Below are 11,605 nucleotides of genomic sequence, written 5' to 3' on the forward strand. Positions count from 1 at the left end.
AAAAAAAAGCTGAAAAAAACCCAGCACACAAGGAAACCCAGAAGATGAACAACTTCTCAAGGACCCATTTACTCCTAGTAGCTATCAGAAAAACAGGGCATTTTAGTTGGAAGAAATGAGGCAGTGCCGGTTCTGTGAGAAATGTCATCAATTCAGCAGTACAAAATGAGCCAATAGAACTAATCTACAAGGGGCTTTTAGATTTTGATTAGATTGTAGATTGCAAGCATTTTGTGAAGTTTTTGTAAAAATAGCAATTGATTTCCCCTCTAACCAAGCAATTTAATCTGTGGTACAAGTCACAAAGCCAGCTGTGGGACAGTGAGTTTCCCTGCAAGATCAGTGAAATAGAAACAACACACCAGCCATTGGACTTCTAAAATAATCATTTGGCAAAGATAATTTTATTGGGCAAGAATAAAGGTTAACCACCTTTGTAAAGGCTCTTTGGAGCCAGAGTGACTCAAGTGCCATATTCATCGCACCAGTCTTTTCTTTCTCAGTCTTGCTCCATTCTGCACTGAACAGAAGTTGAGATTAACAGGTTTTACTTTCACACTTCATCATGCTTTTTAAATGTGCATGCATTCATGTAGAAAATAGTAAATGTGTGGCATGTGCTGAACACTGTGTCAGAGAATGAGAAGCAAATGTGAGCTAGGCAGAGGATCTTATACTCATGGTTGCACAATTAAGTGTGTGAGAGGGTCTGAAGAAGATAAATAGATGGATAGAATAAAGAAGGGCTGATGTAATGGTAAGATTTTTCTCTTTGGGAAAGTGAAAATGATATTTAGGAATCACACTGAATTCAAATTTGAGGAAAATTTTTACTTTTGTTCTGGAAGTAATGTATTTGAACTTTGAACTAAGGATCTCATGGCTCACTTGATTTCTTGCTAGGAAATTGAAGCTCTACCACTATAGCCACTTTTCCAGACCAGCTTTGAGCTAATTATTTTGGAGATGGGTTCTTATATACCTTTCTGCTCAGGCTGGCCTTGAACTACAGTTCTCTGGATCTTAACTTGCTAAGTAGCTAGGATTACAGGGATGAGCCACAGTGCCTGGATGGAGATACTATTTCTAATGAAAATCTTTCAAGACCATTGCTGGAGTCTTAGTGAGAACATTTAGCAAAAAGTACTATGGACTGTTAAGAAAGAAGGGAAAGACTAGGAAAGAATTTTACTGATATGAAAATCAGGGCATGAGTATAGAAAGAGGAAACGCCCAATATGAAAATAAATGGACATCTTTAATATAGAGCAGTCAGAACAGTAGAATATCTCCACTCTTTCTCTGAGGGAAGATATGTAAACATGCTTTCCTGGGATCTTACTGGTAAGGAACACCATTGATATAAAAAGGTTTACTGTGGTTTATGAAAACCATAGATACCAAATGGTGGAAGCAGCCTTCCATGAAGAGTTACTCTCATCGTGAGCATTTTATTTTTCTTATTTGGGAACATAGCATAATTGACACCAGATCAGAATATTTTACAGAGACATTATTTTGCTACTTTATAACAAAGAAGAAATCAGCATTATTATTAGTATGATAATCTATCAGTTATTGAATACTTATTTTAACTTACAATAAAACTAAACTATAAGGTGGAGTTAAAATCAGTTGATAAGATTGGGTCTGTCATGAAATTCTTTTTCTCTAACACATTGTTTTCACTAAAATTGAATAAAGCAAATACTCAGAAAATGTTTGATGACTAATGTGATTAGAGAAAGAAGGATTAATTAGTATTTCACAATCCAAATATGATTCTGAATATTTAGATATGCATGCATGGATTAACATGCCCCTTCCTTGGGGCTTGAGGTCATATGATGCATTTGCACAAAAGTGCAAATGTCGCAATATATTGCACTACTCAGTTGTTGAGGTTCAAATGGCACAAAATTCAGAGGAAATAGTGTCTGAAAACTTTAGAAGCCTAAATTTGACATGGAAACTTATTCTTGGACTGTTTTAATATACCAATATATGCATGTAAATATTTAAAAATAACCATGTAATTATACAAATACATATAGAGAAAATTGTAGTGATTCTCACTTACTAAACATACATAACATTTTTTGTTTAACTGAATTTATTGTAGGATATTCCATAGCATAGAATCTTGATAACTTTCCTAGTCATTTCCCTACGCTTAAAAGTTTTGTCTTCTGTCTTTCCAAAACTCATTTACTATTGTGCCAAAATAAACATATATTTCAGATTTTTATTTGTTGGGTGTCTTTTATAGTTGTTTCTGAAGTTGGATTCCACAAGTAGAATGAAACCAAACAGCAGCAGCTTGTTATGGCTCCTGTTACAAACTGCTAAGAAGATCCTTTGAATAATAGGTTCATTTACAAGCACACATTAAGTTATAATACTGATTTCATTCAGCATCAAAGTTTTCTGCTACATTTCTTTTATAAGGTACACATAGTGTCTCAAAGGTGATTTAGTGTATTTTGATTTCTGGACATGAAGATTTTACCTTTCCCCACATGAAGTTGTTAAACATATTTCCATCTTTTATCTTTTTCTTTTTTCCAGTACAAGTTTTGACCTCAGAGATTCTCTCTCCCCACCTTCCTTTCTTCCTCTCTCCCTACCTCCCTTTCTCTCCCCCTACCTTACTTCTCTCTGTCTGTCTGTCTGTCTGTCTCTCTCTCTGTCTCTCTCTTTCTCTCTCTTTGTGTCTCTGGCTCTCACTCTCCTGGACTCAAACTAAGTACCTGATATTTTCTGTCATTCATTGGCTTGGGCTCTAGCAATTGAGCAACAACTTCAACCCTGAGTTCCCTTCTCTTGCTCAATATCTTTGTTTATAGCTGGCTCAATACAAGGTGAACACAGTTGCACTACTGGTCTTTTTGCTGATTAGTTAGAGATATGAGTCTCCAATTTACTCTTACCTAGCTAAGATCTCAGCCTCTTGAGTATCTAGGATTACAGGTATGAGCCACTGGACACAATACATCTTTTATCTTTTATAATGAAAAGTCTAATGCTTCCACGATTTCTAGCTTTACATTTTCATTATGCTAGTCAGCAATTTTAATGTTATTGTAAAAATAAAGATAGGATTAATGAGAAGAATCTCCTGTGTCTTTGCATTTTACTAAAGCTCAGAAATTTACCATTTGTTGGTAGTTATCTTTCATAAATGTATTCATCGTATCCTCATCTCTCCTAACAAAATTGAAATTTTATTTTTAACTCTGTGTGAAAAGAGGTCAGATAATAGGGTGATATAACTTCATGAATGCTCAAAAATTTCAGTGGATCTGCTTTTATGATGTAGATATATATGACAAGGTATAATAAGTTAGAAATATTTAATGTAATTTATAAAATGAGCAATGCCAAATGTGAGCATTTGAATTCTTATATATTCATTATGTCTATTAATGGCATAGAACTCCTTACTATTTTATGTTTCTTCTTTTCACTTTTTTATTTTTTTATTTTTGATTGAGCCTAAGTCCTCACATTTGCTAGACAAGCACTCACTATCAACAAGCCCTGTCCCCAACTCTCTCACATATTTTTGATAAAATTTGTTTGGCTTATTTGTGCTCAGCCTATTAAAATATATTTATTAGAATTTCTTAGTATAAAATATTTGTAAAGTATACTACATAAATTTGGGATGTTATACATTATCAATACTAATTACAGTTGAATGAACAAAAATAATATTACTTATTATATTGGTTATTAGAATAAAATAACCTGAGTTATCCTTTATTATGTCCTTAAACTAAGGTATTTACATAGGTACAGTAAATGTGATGATTTATAAAACAGTCTGTAAACATTGTCCTGAATTGTCCTTAAAAATATAATTCCCTTTCCCTGTCCTAGTTTCCTAGTTAGTTGTATCTGATTTACTTTAAGGAAGACGTTTATACTTCTTTTAATTATATCTGAAATACTAACTTGACAATACATGTTTCAAAGCATCTTTCTTTGACAATGATTGGTGAATTATGGTGGATTTATAATCCATTAAGAAATCATTCCATGCCATGCTGTACAATTAATTAGAAGCTTAGTCATAATAAAAATTCAATTAACTTAATGCCTCCAAGTTAAAAAAAATCAGTTCATAAGAGACAAAGAAGTATAATGTCTGATAGAAGAATGAATTTCACTTGAAGAAGGAATGTAAAAAGAAAAAAAAGATGATACTCTGCCTTCTTCAATTCAATTCTTATCTTCTTCAGCCATTTTAATTAACATATTAATAAATTCTGTGATAGATTTAATAGCAAGTGACAATTGCAAAGTGCAGGGTGAAACAAAATATAACAGAGCAAATTTGTAACTTGCAAAAAACATCACTATTGTCTAGTCAACAGTCTCTCTCTTCCTAGGAAGGCTTGCTATTTGGGAGAAGATTTAAACTTTCTCCCCCACATATTAAGCAGAATTAATGATCTATTTGCTTAGAAACCATATATTAGCTCCAGTTTATCCATCCACTGGGTAAACGGTAGACATTACTTGGTCACTATGATAGATTTGAATGCAGGCAAAAGCATCAATCAGTGTCCAAAGCTGATTAGTTGTTGGTGTCTTTGACAGGCTCTTCCATCTCACTGAATGAAAGCCAGCTGATTGCTTTCACTTCTCTCCATATCCATTGCCCTCCACCGCCAGTATATTACATAACAAATGCTAAGGGTGGAAAATTTCCCATGTCAGCTAATGGTTAATTTCTCCCCTTGGACTATCATTACATCCATGTTGTTCTCATACTTCAAATTGCAGAATGCAGTTAGTCAACAGTGTGTGGGAATACGAACCTCTAACAAAGCAGTGAGTAAAAGTGGGTGAAAACAGATGTGTTTAAATAACATTCTGTTCTCCTTATGGCACAAAAAGAGACACGAAAGATCCTTCTTCATATAACATGATAAAAACTGGACATGGAGATTTGAAAGGTTGCTAATTGAGAAATGAAATATTGTAATGGGAGGAAAACATTACCCTTGAGATGAATTCAGCTTCTGAAAGTACACTTGTAATTAGCACTAAAATGATCATTATACTGATGTTCATTTCCTCTTGAAGTTTGTTAAGACCAATCTTTTATTACCAGGATATGTATTCATACCATCATGAACTCTGTAGCATATCTATGAGCCTAGAGAACAGATGGAAAGAGTTCACTTACAGACATATTAGAGCAAGCACAAAACAAAACAAAAAAACAACCACAAAAACAAATATAATTGAGCAAGAAAAACCTGTGAATAACCTTGTTATTGTTATTTGTGCAGGTCTTTCTAAACACAAAATCAGAAGAAATAAATCATCATAAAAAGAAAATATACCTCATTACATTTTACGGTTTTTGGTATATATCAAAACTTGATTTCCATTGAACAAATGAAGTTGGTGTGTAAGAAATTTAAATGAAACCATTGTGGCAAGAAAATAAGAACTGAGAAACCTAAAAATACAGGGCACCTGAAACTTGAGAATTCAATATTCATCTATGTGAACCTTCAGTTTTGATAGACACCAATGCTTGCAAATTTTTAAACTAACTTATAGTTCATGATGATCAGTACTTTTACATATTCACTTTGTTTTCAACAGAGTTGTCACAGTCAGATCAGTATTGAGAGTAGTACTTTTCTGCCAAAGACAAAGGGTCACTGAACTGGACTTGGCGGAAGACATCCAATACATAAAAGCAGTTATGAGAATTATTTCTCTACTGAAATCACAATAAGAAGCCATTTAGACAATACACTGTGGTACCAAAGAGACCACTTGATAGAAAATTGTGAATGCTCAAGATGGATTGAGTTACTACTTTATTGTGAATGCTTGGGTATTTTTCTTCTAACACAACCCAACTTCAACTAGACTTCTTGATCTTCAATAAACCTAAAATAATCACTTTATCACCTAAAGTAAACTCATCAAATCAAATTTTGTTTAATTAAGGATTAATAGAACTTTTACTTACTCCTTGGGCAGGATTTTATTTTGGGAATGATTATTATGTTTTCACAAAATCAAGATAAGAGAAACACTCAGCAGAACACAACACAACTTCAACAAACCAAAAATAAAAATGAAACTGATGAATTTAATACAAAGGAAATTTTGATTATGTTTATTTTTTTCTTTTAATTGTTTTTGAATGATCTTGGTCAAAGCCATTCACATCCGTAAATTAGGAAATCCTACTGTATGGCTTAAATAATATTATCTAGATGTAGTAATGTTAAATTCCTTTATATTTTTATTGTAAAATACTGTACAGAGGGGCAACAATTACATGAATAGGGTAATGAGTACATTTCCTATCCAGCATTGTTATCTCCTCCTTTGTTTTTTCTCTACCACCCTTTCTCTCCCCAGCTCCCCAACTCCTCCCTGCCCCCTCCCCTGCCCATGAAATTGTAAAGTTTATTTTCAATACAGTGTCTTGAACATCTCATTGTTCCCATGGGTCAACCAGTATCCTTATTTAAGCATTTTGTTATATCCCTTCCCCTCCTAAATTATAAAAAATGTATATACAAGATGCAGGACACTGGAATTAGATACAGTGAAAACAGGGGTTATACCATGGGGGAAGAGCATACAAAAGAAATGAAGAATTACATAGTGCATTATACGTACGTTAAAAACAATAGCAAGAAAAAAAACCGTTTGTGTACCTGTCTTGGGGTTCATTTCACTTAACATCAGGTTATATAGTCATATGTTCATAGCTTTTGACATTTTCTGCTTGTCCTATACAAATACTAGTTATTGCAAATAAGGGAAACCATGGGACTTATGTTTCTTTGGGCCTGGCTTACTTCACTTAATATAATTTTTCCAAGTCTTTCCATTTCTTAACAAATGGGGAAATGTCATTCTTTCTGATGGAGGCATGGAATTCCATGGTGTATATGTGTGTGTGTGTGGGTGGGGGGGGTTTGGTTCCATATCTTAGCTATGGTGAATAAGGCTGCAATAAACAGTTTTAGTATGGTTTTGTTTGTGATCATTTGGGTAAATGCCCAAAAGTGGGATTGCTGGGTCATAGGGGAGTTCTATGTGAAGTCTTTTGAGGAACCTCCATACTGCTTTCCAAAGTGGTTGAACAAGTTTACACTCACACCAACAATGCAGTAAGGTACCCTTTTGGCCACATCCCCTCTAGTCATTCTAACTGGAGTGAAGTGTAATCACAATTATGTCTTGATTTGCATTTCTTTTATGACTAGAGTAGATGAGCATTTCTTCATGTGTCTAATGGCCATTTTTATTTCCTCTTTCGCGAAGTCTCTTTAAATCTTTAGCCCACTTATTAATTGGGCAGTTTTTTCTTTGAGGATTTGTTGTTGGGGGATTTAACTTTTTGAGTTCTAAGTATATTTTAGATATGAGACCCTTGTCTGTTGTATGGCTGATGAAGATATTCTCCCAATCGGTGGGATTTCTATTAATCTTGCTAGCTATGTTCTTTGCCATGCGGAAGCTCTGCGGTTTCATGCAATTTGTTGTGTTTCTGGGTCTCTATGAAGAAAATTTTGGCCTGTGCTAAGGAGCCCTACAGTTTCTCCTATTCTTTCCTGTAATATTTTCAGCATGTCTGCTCTGATTTTGAGGACTTTGATCAATTTTGAGTTGATTCTGGTGCAGGGTGATAAAAACGGATATAGCTTTAGTTTTCTACAGGTGATTAACCAATTTTTTCAGCACCATTTACTGAAAAGGCTGTCTTTCTTCCCTTCTATTTTTTAGCTCCCTTGTCAAAGATTAGGTGGCTATAGATTGGTGGATTCATTTTTGTGGCTTCACTCCTTCGCAATTGGTCCTCAGGTCTGTTCTTGAGCCACCAAGCTGTTTTGATTACTATGGCTTTGTAGTAGAGTTTGAAATTCGGAATAGATATTCCTCCAGTGCTGATCTTTCTGTTAAGAATTGTTATTTGCTATTTGGAGTCTTACTGTTCCATGTGAATTTTTAGATTGTTTCTTCTATTTCATTGAAGAATGAGATTGGAATATTGATAGGTATGGCATTGAATTTGTAGATAGCCATTGGAAGTATTGCCATTTTCACAATGTTAATCCTCCCAATCCAAGAGCATGGGAGGTTTTTCCATTTCCTTAGTTCTACTCTAATTTCCTTTATCAGGTTGTTACATTTTTCATCATAGAGGTCCTTCACCTCTTTATTTAGGTTAACTCTTAGGCATTTTATTTTTGTGGGGCTATTACAAAAAGAGTTGCTTTCTTAATTTCAGCCACATTCTTCTCGTTATTGGCATACAGGCAAGCCATTGTTTTTTGAGCGTTAATTTTATACCCTGCTATTTTGTGAAAGTTTCAGATCAGCTCAATTAACTTGGGAGTAGAGTTCATGGGGTTCTTTAAATACAAGATCATGTCATCTGCAAAGAGGAAGAGTTTTACTTCATCTTTCCCAATTTGGGTCCCCTTTATACTTTCATCTTGTCTTATTGCCCTAGCTAGGCATTCTAATACTAACTTGAAGAGGAGTGGAAAGAGTGGACATCCTGTGTCATTCCTGAATTTAGAGGAAATGGCTTAAATTTTCTCCATTAAGTATAATGCTGGCTGCAGGTGTGTCATGCATAGCCTTTATTATATTGAGGAATGTTCCATGGATTCCTAGTTTTTTTTAGAACTTTCATTCTGCATATAGTGAGATAATTATGTGGTTCTAATCCTTGCTTATGTTGATGTGATGAATTATATTAACTGATTTGTATATATTAAAGTAGATTTGTATTCTGAAATGAATCCTGTTTAATCATTGTGTATGACTTTTTTGATGAGTTGTTGAGCTCGATTGGCCAAAATTTTGTTGAGAAGTTTTGTGTTGATGTTCATCAAATAAATGGATCTATAGTTGTCTTTCTTTGATGAGTCCCTGCCTGCTTTTGGGATGTGAGTTGTGATAGTTTCAGAGAAAGTTTGGAAGTGAATTTTTGCTTTCAATTTCATTGAAGATTTGGAAGAGTATTGGTTTGAGTTTTGCTTTGACGTTCTTGTAGAATTCACATGTAAATCCATCCCGTCCTGGGCTTTTCTTGGATGGGAAGTCTCTCACTGCTGTTTCTATTTTGATGCTTGATATGGGTCTGTTAAGTTGGTTTAAATCATCTTGGTTTATTTTGGGCACGTCAATATTTGCTAAAAATTCGTATCTTTCATATTCTGAAACTTATTAACATAAAGGTTTGAGAAGTATCCCCTTATTATATTCTGAATCTTGGCTGTTTCTGTACTAATGTTTCTATTCTCATATCTGATTTTCTTTATTTGGGTGTGTTCTCAAGAGTCTGTAAATTTTATTTTATTTTTGAAGAACCAAGTCTTTGTTTTGTTAATTCTTACTATATTTTATTTTTTGGACTCTAATTCATTTACTTTTGATTTAATTTAGTTATTTTTTTTTCATTTCCTGGATTGGGGTATAGCTTGTTGCTCTTTCTCAAGGAACTTTAGGTGCCACAGTAAATTGTTCATTTCACATCTCTCAAATTTGTTAATGTAGGAACTCAGAGCTATAAACTTGCCTCTTAGTACAGCCTTTGCTGTGTCTCAGAGAAGCTGATATTTGTGTCTTCATTTTTGTTAAATCTCATGAACATTTGAATTTCCTTTCTAATCTCTTCTATGACACACTGGTGGTTCCACAGTGTGTTGTTCAGCCTCCATGTGTTACAGGATTTCCTTTGGTGGCTTTTGGTGTTGAATTCTAATTTTACCCCCTTGTGGTTTGAGAGAATGCAGGGCATAAATTCAATGTTTCTGAATTTAGACAAATTTTCTGTTTGACCAAAATGTGGTCTATTTTGAGAATGTCCCATGTGCTGCTCAGAAGATCATGTGTTCTGATGCTGTTGGGTGAAATATTTGGTAGATGTCTGTTAAATCTAGTTCATCTATGCAGTTGTTTATGTCTGAGGTTTCTCTGTTGAATTTTTGCCAGGTTGACCTAGCCAGGAGGGATAGTGGTGTGTTAGATTCCCCAACAATTAATGTGTTTGGATCAATGTATGATTTTAGGGAAAGTAGTGCATCTTAGATAAATTTGGGGGCTCTGTTATTTGGTGAATAGATATTTAGAATTTTAATATCCTCCTGAAGGAGAGATCCCTTAATCAATATGTAATGACCTTCTTTATCTCTTCTCACTAATTTTAATTTGAAGTCTATTTTATCTGATATGAAGATTACAACTCCCACCTGTTTATGGGGGTCATTTGTTTGGTAGATTTTATTCCAGCCTTTCACTTTCAGAATATGTTTGTTTATGTGAGCAAGAATGTGTCTCTTGCAGGCAGCAGATAGGATCTTGCTTTTTGATCCAACTAGACAGTCTATGTCACTTAATTGGAGAGTTAAGTCCATTAATATTATGAGTTAGGACTAAGACGTGTTTGGTAGTTCCTGCCATGTTATCCACCCTTGTGGAGGCTATGACAACTGGGTTCTTCTTATGGTTCTTGGATTCTCTGTTTGGGGGCTGTTTCTTGGCCTTTATTGTGCTCTTGCTGGTTTTCTATGTATAGGATATATTTAGGTTTTTGTTTTGTTTTGTTTTGTTTTTTGGGTTTATTTTGATGTTAACAGTTTTTATTTGACCTTCCATTATGAAGGAAAATTTTTCTGGGTACAGTATTTTTGGTTAATAGTTGTTTGTCTTTAGGGTCTGGCATACATCATTACAGGCTCTTTTTGCTTTAATTGTCTCTGCTGAGAAATCTAAAGTTATTCTTATTGGTTTCCCTTTATAGGTGGTTGATCTTTTCTCCTTGACAGCTTTAAGGATCCTTTCTATAGTTTGAATCTATCCAGTGCAGATGACAATGTGATGGTGGGATATCTTGTTCTGGTCTGGTATATTTTGGCTTCTTTTATTTGAATTTTCCTATCTTTTTGCATGTTTTGGAAGTTCTCTGTTAGGATCCTGTTAAATAAATTACCTAGACCATTAACTACAGTCTCTAGTTGCTCCTCTACACCCATTAACCTCAGATTAGGCTTTCTGATAATGTCTTCTAAGTGTTGAATAGCTCTATCATATTTCTTGGATTTGTCTTCATTATTTGTCTGTTCTTTCTCTATAATCTCTAGGCTTTCTTCAATCCCAGAGATTCAATCTTCCATATGGACTAACCTACTGTCAAGACTTTCTACTTTGTTTTTCATTTCTTTTCCTTCTAATTGGTCAGATTTGATTGCTTCAAATTCTTTGTTGGAGCCTCCCTGGATCCCTCCTCTGTTTGTGGATTCCATCAATGCCTCAATTAATCTTTGTTTATTCTCATCCTGCTTACCCAATTCTTCTATTAATCTTAGATTAGCCTCATCATGCTGGAGATATTCCTGTATTAATCTCATTTATCCTCATCAAGCTCATGAATTTCCCTATCATGCTCATAGTGAGACCTTTTCAGGCTTTCAAACTTTTCATTCAGCATGTTTACCAGAAGTGTTTATAGAACATTTTGGGAACTCTCCTCTGGGTTATTCATTGACTGCTCTGTTGCCTGAGTGTCATGAGGAGGAGTTGAAATACCTGGACTTGCCATATT

The sequence above is a fragment of the Dipodomys spectabilis genome, unplaced genomic scaffold (assembly GCF_019054845.1).
Source record: "Dipodomys spectabilis isolate Male_0828 unplaced genomic scaffold, ASM1905484v1 ptg000098l, whole genome shotgun sequence".
Lineage (NCBI taxonomy): Eukaryota > Metazoa > Chordata > Mammalia > Rodentia > Heteromyidae > Dipodomys > Dipodomys spectabilis.